Source organism: Lathamus discolor, chromosome 2 (assembly GCF_037157495.1).
Source record: "Lathamus discolor isolate bLatDis1 chromosome 2, bLatDis1.hap1, whole genome shotgun sequence".
In the NCBI taxonomy this organism is placed as follows: domain Eukaryota; kingdom Metazoa; phylum Chordata; class Aves; order Psittaciformes; family Psittacidae; genus Lathamus; species Lathamus discolor.
In genome coordinates, this window is record NC_088885.1 from 1,199,415 (window position 1) to 1,220,052 (window position 20,638).

The 20,638-nt window shown below is 47.1% G+C and overlaps 1 protein-coding gene across 4 annotated transcripts in view; it reads right to left on the reverse strand.

Annotated features, from left to right (window-relative positions):
• ELMO1 (engulfment and cell motility 1) overlaps positions 1 to 12,238 on the reverse strand; it is a 274,208-nt gene extending 261,970 nt beyond the window's left edge. For 2 of the 4 annotated variants that reach the window (XM_065665369.1, XM_065665365.1), the window contains exon 1: positions 11,390 to 11,695. The gene's annotated coding sequence lies outside the window, so the exon portion shown is untranslated. Of the gene's footprint in view, positions 1 to 11,389; positions 11,696 to 11,780; positions 11,879 to 12,149 lie in introns of those variants that run through there. The other 2 variants (XM_065665367.1, XM_065665366.1) reach the window with 2 other exon arrangements.
• Between the last annotated feature and the right edge of the window lie 8,400 nt (positions 12,239 to 20,638).

Below are 20,638 nucleotides of genomic sequence, written 5' to 3' on the forward strand. Positions count from 1 at the left end.
ATCATTATTCATGCCTGTGCTGCAAAATAAGAGCACAACCCACATCTGCCTTGGTTTGTACAGAATCAACAGCATTACATCCAAAAAATCCCAAAACCTTAAGCACATATTTAGCTGTAATTTTACTGGAGTAAGAATCCTTCCTGTCTTCACACACACACCTTAAAAGACCTAGAATAATCTAGGATTGGCCTTAAAAGCTCATAAGCTTCCTAGCTGAAGAGCTTCCTTACTCCCAAGGCATTCACCCAGGGTGCAAGGGTTGTTGATGAACATGTTACAGTCCTGCACTGCCACCAGCTAGTGATTTTTCACCCAGTTGGGCAATATATGTCAAAATAAGCACGCATTCAAGCTGTGGAGGTGCCAGAGGGCTATTCACCTGACCAATGCGCCATCACGTTTCACTCTTCCATTCGTCAGAGGCAGCTGTAAGCTATACAACAGCCCAGCAATATCCAAACTCAGAGTCCGTACCCCTTGACAGACTAAGCTTATGTGGCTGAGTAAGTGGGGGGAACCCAAAACACATAGTTACAGACCACATAGATTTAAATTACCCAGCTAAAACACCAGGAATTACCAACTCCCTGTTCCAGGCTTGCCCTCTAAAACTACATGATGCCTATACATGAGTATACCCTCCCCTTTCGGGGCCTGCTAATGCTTTCCCCTTCTGCTTGTTGTATTTCTCTTTTCTTCTCTGTCTTTTAACCTTATTCTACCATTGTCACAAGCTTCAAGGACCATGAATGTCTTTTCAGCCACGTCTTTGCTACGCCAAGTTCTGCCTTTTGCTACCAGCCTTGGTCCCCCCCACCCCAGAACCCTTCCTAGACTATACTCCATTCTTTCAAGAGCAGCATTTTCTGTTGATAGTGCCAGAGGCCAGGAAGGCTCCTGGCAGTACAGCTCCAACAAAGGGACCGAAACCGAACAATCCCGTTTTTTGTGAGAGCAGATAAGGAAGTCCAAGACGTGGGGTTTAAAAGGGGAATTAAAAAGACATAAAACGCCACTGGCATTGGCAGATTCTAAATGAAACGCAGGCAATTTTCTCCCTTTAAAAGAGGCAGGTAGCACACAACGGCTTGCAGCAGCAACAAGCACCTGCTTCTTTCTACCTACATACAAATGCTCTGCAGAAAGGAAGGAAAAGATGCCCCGCTGTGGCTCTCATGTACCCACAATGTGGGTACCTTGTAAGCAATGCTCCAGTAATTCTACCCTGTTTCTGCAGAAACAAATGGTGAAGTCAAGTGATCTGAATTCCTGCTGGTTCTTCCCAACACAGCCTTGCTCTTCTTTTGACAGTTGCACAAGTCAAGCCACTGACAACTGCAGGAAGATGCTATTTTCTGTAAGGAATGGTTTGAAAGAATTACTGCAGAAAGATAGGTTATTTTACGCAAACATTTCAGCAACACAATCACATCACGTACAAGACAAACTGCTGCTCTTAAGACACAGCTGCTCTACTACCACAAAACCAGAGAAGGCCCTTCTCTTCCTAAACGCAATGATTCTTCTTTAGTTGCACACCAGCAAGAAAGAGACAACTTCTTCCCTTATGGTATCCAAATTGTTCTGCAAATAGCAAAATGGGACCAGAAGCAGCCCAAGTGCTGGCCCTTAGATAAGCAAAAATACATTTGAATATTGTGACAGTCTGCATGGATGTCTCATACAGTGCAAGGAAGGTTTGAAGGTTTTTCCCCTTCTTTGAACTCATTCTTTCATTCAACACTGCTCAGGGCTGAACTGCGAACCCAAGGACTGATTCTCTGCACACAGAGGTTACACACTTGTCCCAGCTGAAGAGTCAACATCTACAGTACTGTGTACCTGAGGTAACTCTCCTTCTAAAGGCCAAAATCCCTAGCAGTGTAGCTCGCTGAACTGAATGACACTGTTAGCAGGAAGAACGGAGCTATGGCAGGAGTTCAGTATTATTTGGTTAATACTTTTATTGGAAATATTATGGCAAATCATTACCACCTTTCATTGTAAGAGACCAAGATAACCATCTACACAGCTCTCTCCATTAAGCCAGTAAAAAGTTACAGACTAAGTTCTTCTTTCAGTAAAAGAAAACAACCAGAACACTCAAGCTTTTCTTTCATACATCCAGACATGAAGTCAGCATGAGCTCAAACCATAAAATTACGGAGAACGCCAAGGATTAGTCTTTTTCAACTAACTCATATTGCTACTTCGTGATTTTCATCCGTGGACAACCTTTAGTAATACACAGCAACTACTGCCCAAGGGACAGAGCTGTTGCCTATAGCATTATCAGAACAACCAACCTGCTTTCAGTGAGGAAAGACAGAGGTGATGGTCCTTCCTTTCACAAAACCCAGATGTCACAGAATCACAGAAATCATGGAATCATAGAAAGGTTAGCATCAGAAAGGACCTTAAGATCATCCCGTTCCAATCCCCAAAGGAAGGATTCTTACTCCCCCAGTCTCAGTACACTTCTTTAAGAGCTTGTGTCAATGGTTCAGTAATACTTTAAAACCACCTTTGTTCACATCTGTTGGCAAAGCACCGTCTAAGAAAGCCCCCTTTCCTTTGACTTTGTGTTCATAAGGCTTTGTGCCAGCATCAGATTAGGAAATGAAGACAAATAATAGATAATCTCAAACGGACTCCAACCATCAAATATCTTTTTCTTTGCCTTTGGCATATACTAAAAGAGTCCCAGAATCACTACCTACAGCTGATACAGTAGATTTACTCCATACAAATACTGGGCAGTCAGACCTGAACAGAGCTGCCCTGAGCTCCTGAAGCTCCTCTCCCATTATTTGGTAGATGGAGCAGTTCAATTCTGTCTGTATCTGATGAAAAAAAAGGGGTTGTTTCCGCCTATTTTTTCTGCCCATTTGGCTCAATCAGCTCACCAAGGCACTAGACCTGCAGCAATAACTTCATATTACAATCTGAAAAACAGTAGGAGAGAACTAGCGCTCCCACTGCGGATGCATGCCATCCATGCTGTCCCTAGGGAAGGCAACTCCAGCTTTTATTCAGAAAACAGCTTGCAAATAGATCTCTTTCTGCCTGCATTCCGCCTGTTATCTACCCTTGTATTTTCAAAGTAACATTGAGAAGATGCTCAAAACAACCTCCAAGTCTTCCAATTGCTTCAGGTTATCTTTATCAATACAGAACACACCCATGCCTTGCTCCCACTTGTAACTTCTCCACAGAATGGGTTACGATCAAGTACCCACACTGACAGTATAGGACTTACCTGTCCCTTTCAATAAGCACTGTGGATTCAGAGATGCTGCTGCAGCACTTGCCAGCTCATGGTATTAAAACTGATTACTCTTTTTCAGTGGCGGTACTACGGTCAAAACAATAGGTCCCAGGGGCTGGACTATGCAATACATGTAGGTTCCTTCCAACCCAAACCAGCCTGTGATCCAAGGTTTCCCTTTAAGGGACGCCTCTTGTCTCATCTAGTATGCACATGAAATGACAACACACATGACAACCATCCTTAAAACACACAACTCTTTCCCTTTGGCTAGTACTGATAATGCAGTTAATTACATGCATAGCTGTAATTACACATGCATAACTAATGCCTGGGTATCTCAACACAGACTAGATTGCTGGAAACGGACTAGGATGAAGAAGCTAAAAGATGAGGCAAACATCACACGAACCCTTTTAACTGGGTTATGCCTATCTCTTGTTATCTGAATTCGCACTATGTGACACACATGAATTCTTCTCTTCTTCCTGTGGGAACACTGCTAGCGTTGAAACACTGGAAAGCAGCAATCCTAAGGACGCACTTACTCAGGACGCCAGCCTTCACCTGATGCAAAGACTAACCCTGCACCCTTCCAGTGTCAAACCAGTGACTTACAACATCTCTCCCATCTTGTTAAAACTACAGAGCTGCACAACGTAGTTCCATTACAATTACACATCTCACCAATGGAACGAGTAGTAGAACACTCCAGGCCTCCCCAGGCTCTCTCTGAATTCACGCACAGGACATCAGCGGTCTGAAAGCTGCACTGACTCAGACTTCCCATTTCCATACCAAATCAAACCTACTGGTTTCCTAAATGACTCCAAATTGCTTGCCTGCGAGGCTACGTCTCCCTTCAATCCATACCCACAGCTGGAGCCTCTTTGTTCCAGAGGAGACAGCTACCAACAGGACATTCTCTAAGGGGGGCCCCCCCTCCACTCTGAATTTCAATAGATCAAGAGAGAAAAGCCTCAAGACAGGAAAGCAAGGCTTATCCCCTTCGTCAAGCTTATGGGGACCAGTGAACACAGCAAGAACAATTAGCTGCAAACAAAGGATCTGCGGGTTGACTTAGGTTTGATTTTCTAGTCTAGTTTGGTGGCTCTCTATTTACCGATGTAGGGGAGGGAATTCGACTGCTTCTTCCCTTATACCATCATTCCCTTAGCTACAGGAAGGCCAGCACAGCTCCCTTTTCCACCTTCATGTATCAATTATACAAAACTAATTAAAAGCTAAAAGCCTCTCCATCTCTAGAGCAAGGTGAATAAATTTACTAAGTTTAAGCAATTTGGAATATAAAAAAATGAATAATCTTGAAACCTACTGTTTTAATTTGAATTCACCAACCACCACTGAATCGTGGATGTTTTGATCCCTCTGGCACACGAGCCAGGAAATAAACGTAAAATTCCGGTGCAAATAGCCCAAGACCATTTCATTTATGTTTTTATTTTAAAATAGAACTCAAATTCCAACCTGGATTTAAAATTATGGAGATTATGTTCTTCCCTTCTCCCCCTGCACACTTCTCTCCTTTATCATAACGTGGTTTGTGACTCACTCACAGCTGCAGGGGATGAAGTCTTTGAAACCTCTGCCTTCCAGAAAGCCAGCCCAGCACAGCACAATGCTACCGACTCCTGCTGTTGGACACACACACTCTTCCAACAAGCTCACCTCCTAAGGCAGCTAGAGGAAAAAAAGGGTTCTTTTGGGCAGGTCAAGAAATAAATGCCCAGGTCACTGCATAATAGAAAGGTTTATGAAAGGTGCTGCACACGTTACATCCCAAGGCTAACCCAAGAAATACAGACTGAATTCATCAGCATTTTATACAGAGGGAAGAACAGATGCCCAAGTTTCAATGGGTCACGTCCAAAGATGTCAGAGAAGAAAGGCAGGAGCAGCATAGGGCAGAAGAGATGATTTTTACCTTTCCAAACTTCATGCACTGCCTCCCACAATTGCCCTTTTGTAAAAAATTCACTTTTGGCTACAAAATATGAAAATCAGGCTTCTCAAAAAAGGCTGCATCACCTGAGCTACTTCTAGCATTAGCTACGAGTTTTAAAGATACAGCCTGCTATCTTTGTTCAGATAAGACCCATTTTTCATGCCCTTTTCTTGCTTTTCTGGAACTGGCAAAACCTGCCAAATCTTTAAGTACTTGTCATAGAATCAGCTAAAATTGCCTTAAATGACCCAAAGTGGAAAACACCTTACATTTTCCTTTGGCTTTATAGGTGTTTTAGTTGGTTGGATCTTTTTTCCTCCCCTTTACAATCTTCTCCTGAGTAGTCAACCACCACCATGCCGAATGTTCCATCTTTTGCTCTGCAATGGATGCTCTCATTTGTTTTCTGCTTGCTTTTTTTCTTTCTTTTTCCCAGAAAAGATTAAGTGCAACAAGAAACTTGCACGTGTATCTATAGAAGAGATTATAGACCCAAACAAAGTATAGCTCAGAATGAGACCCCCCCATGCAAGACCTGAATTTTGTGAGGCTGGTGAGCAGAATTGATGCCAGAGGATGTGTGAAGAGGGACTGTGGGGCAAAAAGGTTGATAGGAGGAATGTACTTGAACCACAGGGGGTAGAGTTCCAACAGATGAGTGGCCTGGTGCTTGAAGGCAGGGAGAGGGGGAAGAAACCTTGGGAGAGAAAATACTCTGCATTTTAAAAGCCTAGCATCCAAAGGGCATACCAGATATCCTTTCTGGAACACAAGGACCAGTACTTACGTTTGAGGAAAGTCTTATTTTGGGTTGGTTTGGCTCAGTGTTATTGAAAAAGTGTATCCAAAAGTCCATGCCCTGAGCCAACACTTATCAGGTTTCAATTTCCAGCTGAAGCCACAATCGTTGCTATGAAAATTAATGTGCAATTGTATTCCAGAAAGCAAAGCAATGGAAAAGACTGCATTGGAATGTAACAAATCCATGCATTGGCACTAGGAGTAAAACCTGTATTATACCAACCTGTGTCAGACATTCTTCTCCTCTTAGAGAAGAAATGTGCAAATCAGCATTGTCTGGCCAAAGGGTTCTATGTGACTATTACAAATTCCTCCTTGCCCTCCTCAACAGATTACCATCTCCCTTCATACATGAAACAGCAGTTTAAAGAGTCAGCCCACTATGGTCCTCCAGCCTGATCCAGTAACGCATACAGCAGGTTGTCAGTCTAGCCTGACCAGCTCACACGAGATGCTTTTGCATACCCACACATCCCTCACACTTCTGCTGAGCTATACGATACATATATAGAAAAATAGTCAAGTAATACTTTCACTCTGGCCACAAATTTCAGCACCAAAATTCATGCTGCACTAAGAATATACGAACAGTGAGCTAAGACAGCTCTCTATCTACGGAAAAAAGCATGAGAACAGCCCCACTTTGTAGAACTTTACCGGAATATTGGTTTGGCTAAACTCTTTCCATCACTCCCCATTAAAGAATGGAAGCTTTAAGCCATCACATAATCAGAATTGGAGGGTCTCTTAGAAGCAGTGACCCAGCCTCTCTTTCAGCTGAAGCAAGCTCAAAAAGCAAAAAGCCAGATATTCATCATATTTGTATTCATGCGGCTGATAAAAATGACCCAGTCCCTGATGATGCAATATTTCAGGGACAGTTTTACACTTCATACACCCCCCATAAGTTGGGACTGTACAATAACACTTTGAGTTAGAGACTTCAAAAGACCACAGCAGGGGATGCACGCTTTTCTTGCAAATCATTTCATTGAGTACCAATCTAAGGGATGCCTGGGAGAGACTCTAAGGAAACCATGAGAGCTGGATTAAACAAACACATGAAAGAGCAAAGAACGAGGTACCAAGGTACGGGTGGTAAACATGCAAGAAGAAGCTTTGAGAAACAAGAAACAGAAGGCAAGCAGAAGCAAAAGACAAGAACAGCCACACAGCAAGGACACAGCTATTATTTTGTAATAGATCTGTTTGGGAACCATTTGTTTTCTTATCCCCCCCCCCACACACACCTTTTTTACTGAGATGCTGTTTCACAAACACTTGAAATCAACTGGATTCAATCTGAAAGAGGAATTCCTTTCCCCCATCATAGTCTGCTCGTTCCCACTCCCTCGCCTGTGCTAGTGCTAGCTGCTGTGGAGCTTTGCAGTGTTGTTTGACTGTAAATGGAACACAGCAGAAGCATCAGTAAGGAGACTGAGCTCCTCAACAGCAGTAAGAATAGGTTGGTTATACACTTGTATAATATATTTACCTTTCTAAAGAACGTCAAAGGCTGCTCTCTAGAAACATACCAAAGTAAATTCATTTGTACGTAAACTAAACCAGTTTCCTAGAAGCAGCCCTACCACCAGTGCTCCAAGTCTTCTTCATCATGCAGTTTACTGCTGAACAGAATGGCTTGTCCATCACTTCCACTCTCTCACAACTAACTTCCCCCTCCTAGCAGCCACTGAGAACAAGCCTACTACAGTCAAACCAAGTACTCACAACGGAAACCTGCCATTAGGAGAAATATATCAATGCATTTCCAAGTGTTTGCAAACAAGCACCACGTGAATCACCCTTCACCTCACTCTCAAGGGCAAGCATGAGCTTCACAAACCGATCTGCTCAGCAGCCTCAGAAATCAGTAGCTTCCTGATGGGTACCACACATGTGCCACCGGCCACTTAAGTGCCTGCCCAGAACACAGAAGTTTACCTCTGTCAGACCTGAAACAGAGCAAAGAGGAAGCATGTCAGCTATCCCCTGGGGCACAGTCTTCCCATTAATATTCCTCTTAGATGCTAACAGTGATCAGAAAGCCGAGGACACCAGCAGAACGGCTGTGACATTATCTTTCCTTCTCTCTTCCGTGTCTCGCAACACTCGCAGTAATGAAAGATCACACCATGAAACCAAATCCTTGCAAACAGCTTGATGCAAACCTGCTGATTGAAAGACAGCTTCACAGTCTTGTGCTTATTCTTCCATTCATCTCCCTAACACCATATGCATGCAGTTTATTTTGTGTTAAGTGTCACATACGTATTATCACCTCTTACAGTCCTTACTATCAAGTGCCTGCCAACATACTGCCAATTGCTTTTAGTTTCTCTTTCTCTCCTTTTCCAGTGTTATATTTGGAGAAAGGGGGAAAAAAGGGGGGAAAAAAAGGCAACTGACTTAAGTAGAAGGAAAAATATCCGAAATCCTTTAAACAGTTGCTCTGTTAAACTGACACAAGCTTGACAACGTGTACTTGGCACGTTCCTCTTGCCACGAATACAAGAACCTTTTGCAATAAAAAAACCTCATTCAAAGCAGGGAAATCTTTTAAAGATACAGCACAGACCTGGCCGGCTGTTTGAGGGCTGTTACAAAGCCGTTCCTAGTCACAAGTGTTCAAACCACAAAGACTCCACAACTGTAAAACCTCTTTCTGAAAGCTCCTTTTTCATGGGATAATGACCGAGTAGGGAGGCAAAAATCAACCAACTCATCCTGCCTCAAATCTGGACCTTCAGACCACTGCAGGGATGCAGGAGAAATCTGCTAGACCCAGGTATAACCGTGCAGAGAAATAAACCAGAGGAGACAACAGTACTTTTGCCTGCTCCAAGGGTGTATGACATTTTCGGTTCCCAAAATCCCATCACTTTCTACGAACAGGTTTTTTTAACTCAAGGCCATACTGCACATTCACACCACAGCAGGACAAAAAGAGCTCCTAAACTTTAAAGAGCTCATTCGCTTCGAGGAAACTGAGAATCAAGTGATAGCAGCCACAGATTGAGATGGAAACCATACTTGATGGCCTCAATTAAGTCCCAAGCAATCCTTATCTGAGAATCACAGAACTAGAAACGCTGTGGTTGGCAACACATGCAAAAGAAGCAGCCTGTCATTGGGGCAGGAGGGCACTGCATGCACTCTGCAGGTGCACTGGCAGAGATAGAATCATAGAACAGTCAGGGCTGGAAAGGACCTTAGGATCATCCAGTTCCACCCCCCCTGCCACAGGCAGGGACACCTCACACTAAACCATCCCACACAAGGCTTCATCCAACCTGGCCTTGAACACTGCCAGGGATGGAGCACTCACAACCTCCCTGGGCAACCCATTCCAGTGCCTCACCACCCTCACAGGAAAGAATTTCCTCCTTAGATCCAATCTAAACTTCCCCTGTTTCAGTTTGAACCCGTTACCCCTTGTCCTGTCACTACAGTCCCTGATGAAGAGTCCCTCCCCAGCATCCCTATAGGCCCCCTTCAGGTACTGGAAGGCTGCTCTGAGGTCTCCACGCAGCTTCTCTTCTCCAGGCTGAACAGCCCCAACATTCTCAGCCTATCTTCATACGGGATCTATGGAAACTTTTTCCTAGTTACAATTAAATCTGCAGACATCAGCCCCTCTCTCCATCACACACTGAACCCATCCAGAGTATCAAAAGAAGAAAGCCTCACATCTTACATGTGAGCATGGGAGCTCTGGTCCTTGTTTATCAGCATGGAAAACATGAGATCATAGTCCAACACCACTTTGTAGGCTGGACACTGTGAGCAAGCATGTCTGTGAGCACAAACCTTAAAACCAGACAGACTTCTACTAGGTAGAAAAAACAAAGAACGGAAGGAAGGGTGGAGCACTGTGCTACTCTTGATCTGCAGTTCGCTGTCAGGAAGTACAAGGGACACAGCAAGGTTTCAGTAACAGCTGCACCTTTACATAGCATAATAAGGGGGGTGTTTTTCTGGTGAATACTAGGGTGAAAGAGCATTAAACAAAAATAAATCACTTCTTAGGACCACATACACAATATGCTGCACCTGAACACTGAGGAAACAAGCACTTGCTTTTGAAACTACACAGAGGCAAGTTAATGTAATGACAAACGAGCTGCAGATCCTTTCAGGGACCACATAAGACTGCTGCAGAAGAAGTAGACAAGAACTTTTCCTATCCCCTCATCAAAATCCATGTGTATCATACACCCATTAAGTTTTTCCTGGCACATGGAGAACAGAAGGAAAAATATCAGAAGTATGGAAAACAGCTCTTCATTTAAAAAAATCCCCAGACAATGACACTCATAGGAAAGTTGCAAGCTACAGAGAGGCTGTACGGCACAAAGGAAAGTCAATTACCCCTGTGCAATGGGGCTGGCACAAGTAAACCAGGAGTCAGGGACACCTCCAGACCGGTCACATCACACTCAGATGCACAGACTGCACCAACAGCACCTTGCAATAATACCCATTGCACACCACATGGATGCCGTAGCCAAATTCATCTTTATTTGCTCCAACAGGTGAGTGTTTAAAAGTTGCTGCCGCACTTTGAACAGCTTTATAACACCTGCGTTAATGGAGATTTTCCTAGCAGTATACAAGAGGGACTTTAACCAGCACACTGTCATTGGTCTCCCGCCTTATCTAGTTACTGGTCATCAAACTAGATCCTTACCACCTGCTGATACAGCTAAAAGAAAGGGGGGGGGGGGGGGGGGGAGAGGGAAGAATCAGGGGCAGAAAACCTCCAAAGGATGCAAACTTGCAGCTTGGAAACTAGAAGAACTGTATGAAAATTCAGACATATTTTTCTTTGCCGTGTTAATATTCCGCATAAGTCACTCAATCAGGCACAATGACATAGAAAGAATGGGACTAATGTGAACAATGAATGATCCATAAATGTCTATGAGATTATATAACTGAGGATGAGACAGCAAGGAGGAAGAGCACAAAGGAAGGAACGCGCTCGGCCACAGGCACAGGGCTCTGCCCGGCTCTCACTCTATTTCCCCCCCGTCCCAAAAGATGAATATTTTAACCAGGAAATAAATATTTTAACCGGGCAGCTGGGACTAAAGCACAAGCAAAGCCGTTTGCTTACAGACCTACTTCCAAACACCCCTTGCTGAGATTGCACCATAACTGCTGCATCATGAAACGCGGCTCACGGGCAGCCCTGTTTATACTAAAGCAATTAACACACGGTACATTTCCTGCACCGTTATTATCATTGGCGCTCTCGACGCGCTTGCCGCACACCGCGAGCCTTGGCAGGTTCAGAGGCGTTCTTACAAAGTTAACAGCAGACCGGTGCCGATTTGAAGCGTACTCACTGCTGCTCCTCGGGAGCTCCTGTATTTACTCCACACCATTCTCGGGGGGAAGCGCTGGGCACTTGTCTCGGCTCTGCAAGGAAAGGAGATTCGGAACAAACTTCGCACAGGCTTCCAGCCACCGAACTTCCAAACCCGCTAACTCCCCGGACCCGAGCCCCAGGATCACTTCATCCCGACTGCACCCGCCCGGAGCAGCCCCGTGCGCGCCCGCACCCCGCCGGGGGGATGCACGCCGCGGGGGCCCCCCGCGCAGCACAGCGATGCACTTGCTGCGGCCGCGGCCCCGCGCTGCCCCGGAGCCCTCCCGGCCGCCCGCCCCGCCGGGTCAGGCGAGGCCCCGCCGCCGCCGCCGCCTGGAGGTGCGCGGCCCCCGCCCGCCGCCCCTCACCCGCGGCCTCCGACCGCCGGGGCACGGCAGGGGCTGAGGGCGGGCGGAGCGCGAAGGAGGCGGCGCCGTGCGGCCGCGGGCAGTGCGGAGCGCAGGGCCGGGCCGGGCCGGGCCGGGCAGGGCGGCGGGAGGAGCCGCTGGGCTGGGCGGGCCGGGCCGAGGCCCCGCGCACTGACAGGCACGAGGCTGCGCTTCCTCCCCCTCACGGCGGCGGCGGCCGCTCCCCCGCCGCCCCCTGCCCTCCGCGAGGCTCCGGCTACCGGCGCCCAGCGCGGGCAGGTGCGGGGCTCGCCGCCCGCCCGCCCGCCCGCCCCGGCCCGGCCGCAGCCTGCCCCGGCCACCCCCCCGCGGGCCCCGCCGCTCGCCCACCTCCCGCGGGCAGCCCGGCCCCGGCCGCGCTCCCTGCGCCGCTCCGCTCCGCGCCGCCGCTGTCCCCCGCCGCGGCTCCGCGCGCTGCCGCCCGCACTTCCTCTTCCTTCCTCCTGCGGCCCGGGCCGCGCCGCGGGGGTCCCGGCGCTCGGCAGCACCTGCGGGCGGGGGGCGGGGGTCCCGCGGGGCCCTCCCCCTGCAGCGCCGAGCGCGGTCCCCCCCGCAGCCGGCGGAGCGCAACCGCGCCCCGGGGGGCTCCGCCGGGAGGGGGCGGCCGTGCCTGCGCTCCCTCCGGGGCAGGCGGTGCGGGCTGCGCGCCCGGATCAAGCCGGGTAAGCGCGGTATCGGATCCCCGCTTTCTGTTCCCGGCCTCCCGAAAGGCGAAGCGGGCAGGAGGCGTTTGCGCCGTTGGCTGGTTTTAAAGTCCTTAACTCACAGCTGCGGGGCACAGGGTGCGCAGGGAAGCTGCGGCTGCCCCATCCCTGGCAGTGCTCAAGGCCAGGTTGGACGCAGGGGCTTGGAGCAAGCTGCTCCAGTGGAAGGGGTTGGAGCTGGATGAGCTTTAAGGTCCCTTCCGACCCAAACCAGGCTGGGATTCAATGACAACAGATGATATGTGACATTACAAGGCATCAAATTCCTCTAATATTACAGACCTTCTAACATCGCAGGTAGCGGGTTTGCTTTCGGTTTTGTTCTCCCCCAAGTCCTGTCGATTTCACTTCTTTGCTAAGAGCTGACAGCGCAGCCATGAAGCCTTGCTGTGGTACAGCAACTTTCGTTGCCTGCTGTGACAAACCTGACTCTGTCTGAGCTATCACATGGCATGTAAAGACCAAAACGTGCAAAAACTACTGGCGGTAGTCTTGCAAATAATGAGGTGTGAGAGTGTCTTTATGCAGGTTAGCGATTGCCAGTGATGTCCTATAAAACCACTCTCCTGCAACACCCAGGTCCTCAGACCACAATAATACTGTTATGCATCAGCTGGTGCTTATGAGGCTCATCACCCTGAAACTAGCACAGCCTCTTAAGAGGGTTTTCTTCCCAGCAGGACTGTTGAGGGCTTTGCAGAAGAGGAAGCAGGACTTGATTCTCTCCTTTGGCTGTAATGCACTGCATCAGTAGTACACTAGATCTGAGCAAATACTCTGGTGTGAAGCAGTAACTGGCATGACTCACCTAACTCACACATCCCTGTACTGATAGGACTAGAGCACAGACTCTATGAAATGGCAGGGCAGTGCACCCCAAAGCCATGGAGGCTCCTTTCCATGCATACGGAAGGTGCCTGCCTCGCAGGTTGGTGCACGCATGGGGGACAGCAGCGAGGAGCTGGGCAGGAAACATCACGGTTCTGCGCTCTGCAACTTCTCCATGGCAGGAATCCCCCACAATCCAGGAACCTTTCTTTAAAGACAGCGAGTTTTAGGACCTCTCTGAATGCTCAGATCCGTGCAGAAGCTGACGTGGCACAGTGAACCACCATGCGTTCAGTATACTTTTTAAAGCACCTTTCTATAGTACTTTATTAAGGTAGACCTCCAAAACTTAAAATGAAGCAAATATGTAACTTAATTCTCATACCCTGAAAACACTTATCAAACCATCTCAAGACTTTCTTACGGCTGCACAGAGTTGACTGAAAGAGGAACAACATCAACGCCAAGCGACTGCCTGTTCACTCTATGTAACCCTCAGCCTTTTTTCTGTGTGTTACCTGGATTCTGGTGCTTGAAAGGAAAGCAAAATGTGCCCGCAACTTAGACAAGGGCACTGTAAATACAGCGTAAGGTGTGCAGGGAACTTCTGTTGGCCTCCGCTATTAGCTCAGTTTCCCAGCATGCTGAAGGGGGGGCTGTGAAGATAAATGTGCAGATAAATGGTGGTAGGAAAGAGATTTAGAAGGATATCGAAAGAATGAAAAATAGAATCATAGAATCAGCTGGGAAAAACCTTTAAGGCCACCAAGTACAACCATTCCCCAGTACTGCCAAGCTCACCACTAACCCATGGCACTTCCACCTCGTCGACACGAGTTTTTGGTGGCTTTGAACATTAAACACAACGTTTTCCTCGCCATGTGTTTATGTTCCCCTCAGGCTCAGCAAACAGAAATCATTAGCATTGATTTCAGCTCTATGCTCCCACAATAGCTGGGTTTTAAACAGGGCAGGAGAATGTTGATCTAACGGTGCTATTGTTCCACCATCTGGAAGAAAAACCGGGGTGAAAAAAGATCTACTGATGTAGGAGGACAAATTTAAACACTTGGCTCTGCTCAAGAAAGCAAACTAGAAGCCTGGAGAGCATACTCCAGTGACGCCTTCTGGTTATCCCTATCCCTACCTCATACCCGTAGCATTGCAGCTACTGCACCACCATTAGGATTATTTTTGCTCTACTACATCCCAGGGAACCTTCACGTGGAATATATATGCATGGAAGTGCTTGGCTGCCATGGCCGTGCCCTGATCTACTTAGAAGTAGCCCCTATTGTGATGTCTGCTACCAAAGCACATCTTATCATTGCAACTGATGGTTTTTACGACCCCTACCCGGGTTGTTCTTATGATGTGGGCATAACATGTTTACTAAATAATTCTAGAAAGCCAGAAGAGGGAGCGCAGGAACAGCAAACACCAAGAATTAAGCGTTTTAATCTGTGTGCCTATTTCAGCTCCGACCTCAAAAAGAAACAAAAGCGTAGATAAGCAAAGGCGTTTCCAGGAAGGACCGCTGCTTGGCTTTGCTCACAAAGGGTGTTTCAGGAGAGTCCAGTAGGTTCTAATCACCTACTGAATCCTGGCCCATGGAAATCTCAACTTGACTGTCCCAAAACTGTAGAAAGCAGCAAAGCCATTAATCCCTTTTGGCAGCGAAAACCTTAGATCCTGCCATGAAGGAGATCCCGACAATTTCCTGATGGAGTTTTATCTGAGTAGCTCTGGCCAAAACCTTCCTGAGGCACAGATTATCCAAGGCAGCTTTCTGTTACGTCCAGCAGTGAAGATGGGTACATTTTACTGTGCTTATAGGCTTTATGAGTGGCCTTTAATAATACTATTTTAATCTGGAGAGAGGCTTTTTACAGCAGCAGTAACAGGACAAGGGGAAATGGCTTTAAACTGACAGAGAGGAGATTTAGGTTAGATATAAAGGAGCTCTTCCCTGTGAGGGTGCTGAGGCGCTGGCACAGGGTGCCCAGAGAAGCTGTGGCTGCCCCATCCCTGGCAGTGCTCAAGGCCAGGTTGGACTGGGCACGTGATTCTATGATGATTCTATAATCATATGTAACTGCATGCAGAATCTTGTTTGGCACCACTAGAGCATGCCAGGATGCCAGCTGTGAAAACCACACTGAGCCATTTCTTCAGTGACAATGCTGTGGCAAGCCTTCCTCTGTGCTAAATTCTTCTGCCAGAGATTCAAGAGAGAACACAGTGAGAACACCAGTAAAGGTGATTTTCACCTTCCATTTCCCATGGCTTAATTCACCCCTCATGGCAATAAGCAGAAATTGCTCACTTTTGGTAGAAATAGCATTGGATGACCCTCCAATAGTGAAGGAAACAGCTGGTGCTCAACTTAGGGAGTGAGAAGTTGGTTATCAGTCACCTGAGGTCACAGACACCTCCACCGTGTGATCCCTGGCAGGGTTTCACAGAGCCACAGCCTGGTTTGGGTTAAAGGGACCTCAAAGCTCCTCCAGCTCCAACCCCTGCCACGGGCAGGGACCCCTTCCACTGGAGCAGCTTGCTCCAAGCCCCTGTGTCCAACCTGGCCTTGAGCACTGCCAGGGATGGGGCAGCCACAGCTTCTCTGGGCACCCTGTGCCAGCGCCTCAGCACCCTCACAGGGAAGAGCTTCTGCCTAAGAGCTCAGCTCAGTCTCCCCTCGGGCAGGTTCAAGCCATTCCCCTTGGCCTGGCCCTACAGGCTGGTATCGAAAGGGTTTGCACTCTGTGTAACATCAGCCATTTATGAACAGTGGCTGTGAGCGCAGTTTAGCGGGTACGAGCGAACCTGATTTCCCCACAGCTCCAAGTTCAGATGCCTGAAAGCAGAAACACTGGCAAGTGCTTGGGGAAGACACTGGAGGAATTTTAATCACCTTTCCAAGACATAGCAGTTACCAGCTGCATGCCGCCTTTTCTTCTCTACCGCACGCTGACGCTATCTTCTACCTGCCGTCAGAATAACAGTTTATGATAAACCCTCCTGCTTATTTCAGCCGCATTTAAGGATCAGTATCTTTTCTATTCATTTTAGCCTTTGGTTCCCCCCCACCTTTTGAAAGGATAGAGCTGGGCAGTCAGGGAACTGGGACTCCCGAGCTCTGACTCAACTTTGAGCCCTTTAATCCACCATACAACTGTGGGTGCACTGTATTGTCTTCGGGAATTCATTTCCTACCTCAGCTCTTTCTTTCCTTACCTTTTGCTCTGTTGTTGGGATTTGTTTGGGTTTTAACCTTGTCACTTTAAGCTGTAAATTCTCTGGATCAGATATTTTCCTCTCTATTTGTGGATAACCAATGTATTTCAGCTCCAATTTCAATTGGGGTCTCCTGATACAATCATAGCACAGTTATTACTAATAATCCCAGCCTTATGAAGAAACTCAGTGCATTTTGACTGAGGCTTCTACTTCTGTACCCAGCCTGCTGTCCTGCTTGGTTTCCAGCTAATGGCACTAGTGCAGAAACCATAGAAAACTTCACTGAGGAAAGCCACGCAGCTTCAGGGCTGCTCGTTCCTTCCGCAGCCTGCAAACCTGCCTTGTCATTCACCCATTTTCTGGTCACCTTGTGTTCTGTACAGTCTAATATTTGATTAAAGTGGCCTATTTTTACCAATTTAGCAGCTGTGTCGTGTGCTCCATCGAGGTTTGAAGGGTGCTAAGCCATGTCACGTACCACTACAGACGTTTAATAGTAAAGACCGGTTCCATCCTTTCTGGGCAGCAGTGGTGTTACTTATATTGCAATAGGCTGTAGAAACATCAACTAGCAAGAAAGCTAAACATTGCCCAGGCTCGTGGTAAACGCCATCCTTTCTCCATAACACAGAGTTCAATATGTAAGGGAAACAAGCAGGTACAGAGGAAGTCACAGAAGTAGCACAACGCCAGGCTCCAGCAATGGCAGAGCGCAATTCACTCTGCAGCCAGGTCAAACCCTGCTGTCCCAGCCTGCAGCACAACGAATCCCAAACTAGCAAACCGCCCTAGCACTTACTGAGAAGTCTTTTGACAGGTTTGTGCCTTCCTTGCTGGAGATAACAGCCTGTTCCATCATCCATTTTAATCCTTTCATAACCTAAGTCAATCAACAGTAACTGCTGGCATCACAGTAGCAATAAAGAGCACAAGCTCCCTGCTCAGAGGTGTGTGAGGTGCCCACGTTCCTAATGAAGTGATCAACTACTAATGCTCCACTGAATGGATCCACACAGGAGCAAGTGGCACTCCAGCAGCTGCAGAAACAAATGCACTTGTGAATGCATCTCAGCCTTTGCACTTGGCCTTTCCCCTTCTGCATTCATTATTCCATCATCATGGACAGTCCCTTTGCCTATAAAATGCTTTGCCCTGCTCTCACATTGCATTATGTGTGTTTCCTGCGGAGTGTAATGCTCACAGCTGAAAACCCACAGTCCGTGCCACAAAAACTCATGAGGCTTTAGAGCTGCTTAGAAAGAGCCGTTCAAAACAACCTTTGAACATGCATTGCAGCACTACATCCTAAGCAAGGTTCATTTAAACAAACAAAGTTTGGGCTGCTGTTTTCAAAACGACCCTCTTCAGTGTATGGAACTCTTCAGAGAAACTGGAAGGCCTTAAACATTATGGTTTATTCACATCGTTGTTGGACTATGTATTGATTGCAGGATCTCTGACAAGCCGCAGCAAAGGTCTTTCAGGTAACACCTTGTCCTATTACAACCTGATGGAGGTGATTCACCATTCCCACGTTTCTCCATTCCCATGTGTTTCTCTTGGGTACTTACATCACTCATTCTTTGTGCCTCCTTTTGGTTTTTCCTCTTTGCCATCCTGCTTTCGTTCAACAGTTCAAAGTACCAGCTGCTCCTTTATGTCAAGGCCTTGAAGTTGTGGCCTTCATATATGTTTTTCATTGCTAACATATTATGGTCTGCATCACACTTCTCCTACTTCCTGTTTTTAAATACCCCTCACCTCTTCACAACACACACACACACACCTTTCCCTGCTCTAAGTAGGGCCATCCATTGACAAGACTTTGGTGTAGGTTCCTTCCTAGGTGGCAGCAGTAAGGGGAAGAGGAGGACAAGGGCTAGGTAGGACTCAGTCAGACTGGTACAGACCATGAAGCAGGAGAGTTTGAATCCAAGGTTTCCTCTTGAAGACCCACCTTCAACCTCTGGGTGTCCTAAGTTCAGTTCCTAAGCCCGAAGTTTGGGATGGGAGCATGATTTATTTGCTGAAATGTGAAGTTTTGAGTCTATAGATGATGTTAAGGTCCTTTCCAACCCTAAGTATTCTACGATTCTATGAATAAGAAGCAGCCCTGTCCATATCAAACTTGATGAACACTTGAGGTAAAAAATGATTTTTTTTGGTAACAAAAGTGGAAGTTGTCAATTTCCCATTTGTAAATGACAGAACAGAGCAAGGCTCCGGATCTTTCAAGACTTCAGCTACCTGAGGTTCTTATTCCTTAAACCAATGCAGAAAATGAAATATTCAGCACAAACGTGTGGAAGCAGAAGGTCATTTTGGTTAAAAAGAAACCGTTTTTCAGATCAACTCAAATACATTCAGAGCATGGGAAATATTTTCCAGTTCAGCTAACAAATCAATGGACACTTGACTTGCGTCTCATTCACACCCGTTTTAACAGCTTCATAGTCAGAGCCCTGAGCACCTGCAGCTCCCATTCAAATTGGACAGTTAGGATTTATAAGTCAAGAGGAGTATCTGGATGTGGGAAAGGAAAAACTCAAGCCTTTAATTTGCCACATAGGTGCATAAGGAGGGGTAGAAGTGCTCAGATTTACACCCCTGCCGCTTGAAAACGTTGACTGCTGCAAAAGGACTGCGATTCTCCTGCTTTGCAGGAGCCCAAATTCCTGCCCCAGGATACAAGATGCCCCTGCTGACTTCCCAAGCTAAATCGGGGAAAAAATATCAGACCTCTGAGGTCCCAAGGACTCATTAGTCAATGCCTGTCAGCCTCTGAAGGTGAGAAGTGTGCCTGTGCTTTACCATGGCAGATGGCTACGGTTTCGTTTGAAAGGCTTTCTCACAAGAAGCTGCTTTGTGGAAGCGCTCCCTCTCCTCACTGCCCGCTAGCGCCAGTGATTCAGTTTGAACCTGTGTGCAGATGGAGGATGGCAAAACCCCTGCTCCGGCTGTGAGCAAAGAGAAGGAACTTCAACGCTCATTGCCTTTGTGAGCCAGAGCTCCCCACTGCCTTGCTGTAGTGTAAAACACCACACACCATTGCCAGTTCTGCTTTTCCTTTTCTTCCCTGTCTGCGATAGCATTACAGAAGTTCTTCTCAAGAGGATATGAGGTGCAAGACCTATGGGGAATCGAGTGGTCTATGTGTCAATGAAGGCAGCACACTACCCAGTATTTCCATGCCTGTCCCTATGCCCGGTTGCAATTAGTGTCTTCCACAGATCCTTGAACATATGTTCCTTTGTCAGCCTGTGGAATATTCCACTACACCACACAAAGCAAGCTGTCAAAGGCTTTGCTGGAAGAAATAATGACGAATGATTTCTGATCAAATCAGCACTGCTATCCCCTGCTGTGGAACACGCACTGTAAAACCGGCAAGACAACAGCTCCCAAGCTCTCCTTAATTGGCTTATCAGCTCTGATCCATTCCTCAGGAAACACAGCCTCATGCTTATGTACCATGTGCAATTGATGGGAGGACCCGGAGGGAGAGGATGCAACAAATGCAGGCAGGGTTTTGCAGGATGAACTTGCAAACCGTATCCAGCCTGCCCACCAGAGCTGCTCAGAGCAGCAGCACTTTCAAAGGGACAACACTGTAGAGTGCAGATTCCTCCTACAGACATCAGTACAGTGCAGACATTGATAAAGAGAGAGATACACCCTTCTAAAGGAAGCAATGAAGATGTTTCCTTCCAACAGAGATCAATCTTGTTCTTTCTAAAGCTCAAATAAGATAACTCTGCCTCCTCCCTCAAACATGGTGCTGTTTGCTGGGAAGCTTCCCCCCTCCCAGACTTTTAAGTTGGCTAAATTACAGAAAGCTTCACCACGCAAGACATGACATGGTTTGGGGGTCGGTTCCTTCCCTTCTCCTTCCCAGTTTTGTCCTTATACATGCATGTCAGATACCTACATGCTGCAAAGAGCTCTCAATCATCACTATGCTGTCAAGTCAGATGCACTCCCTGGTGTTCAGAGGGTGGCAGCTGACCTGATGTGAGTGTGAACCTAACTCCTTTTATATTTCCTGACCTT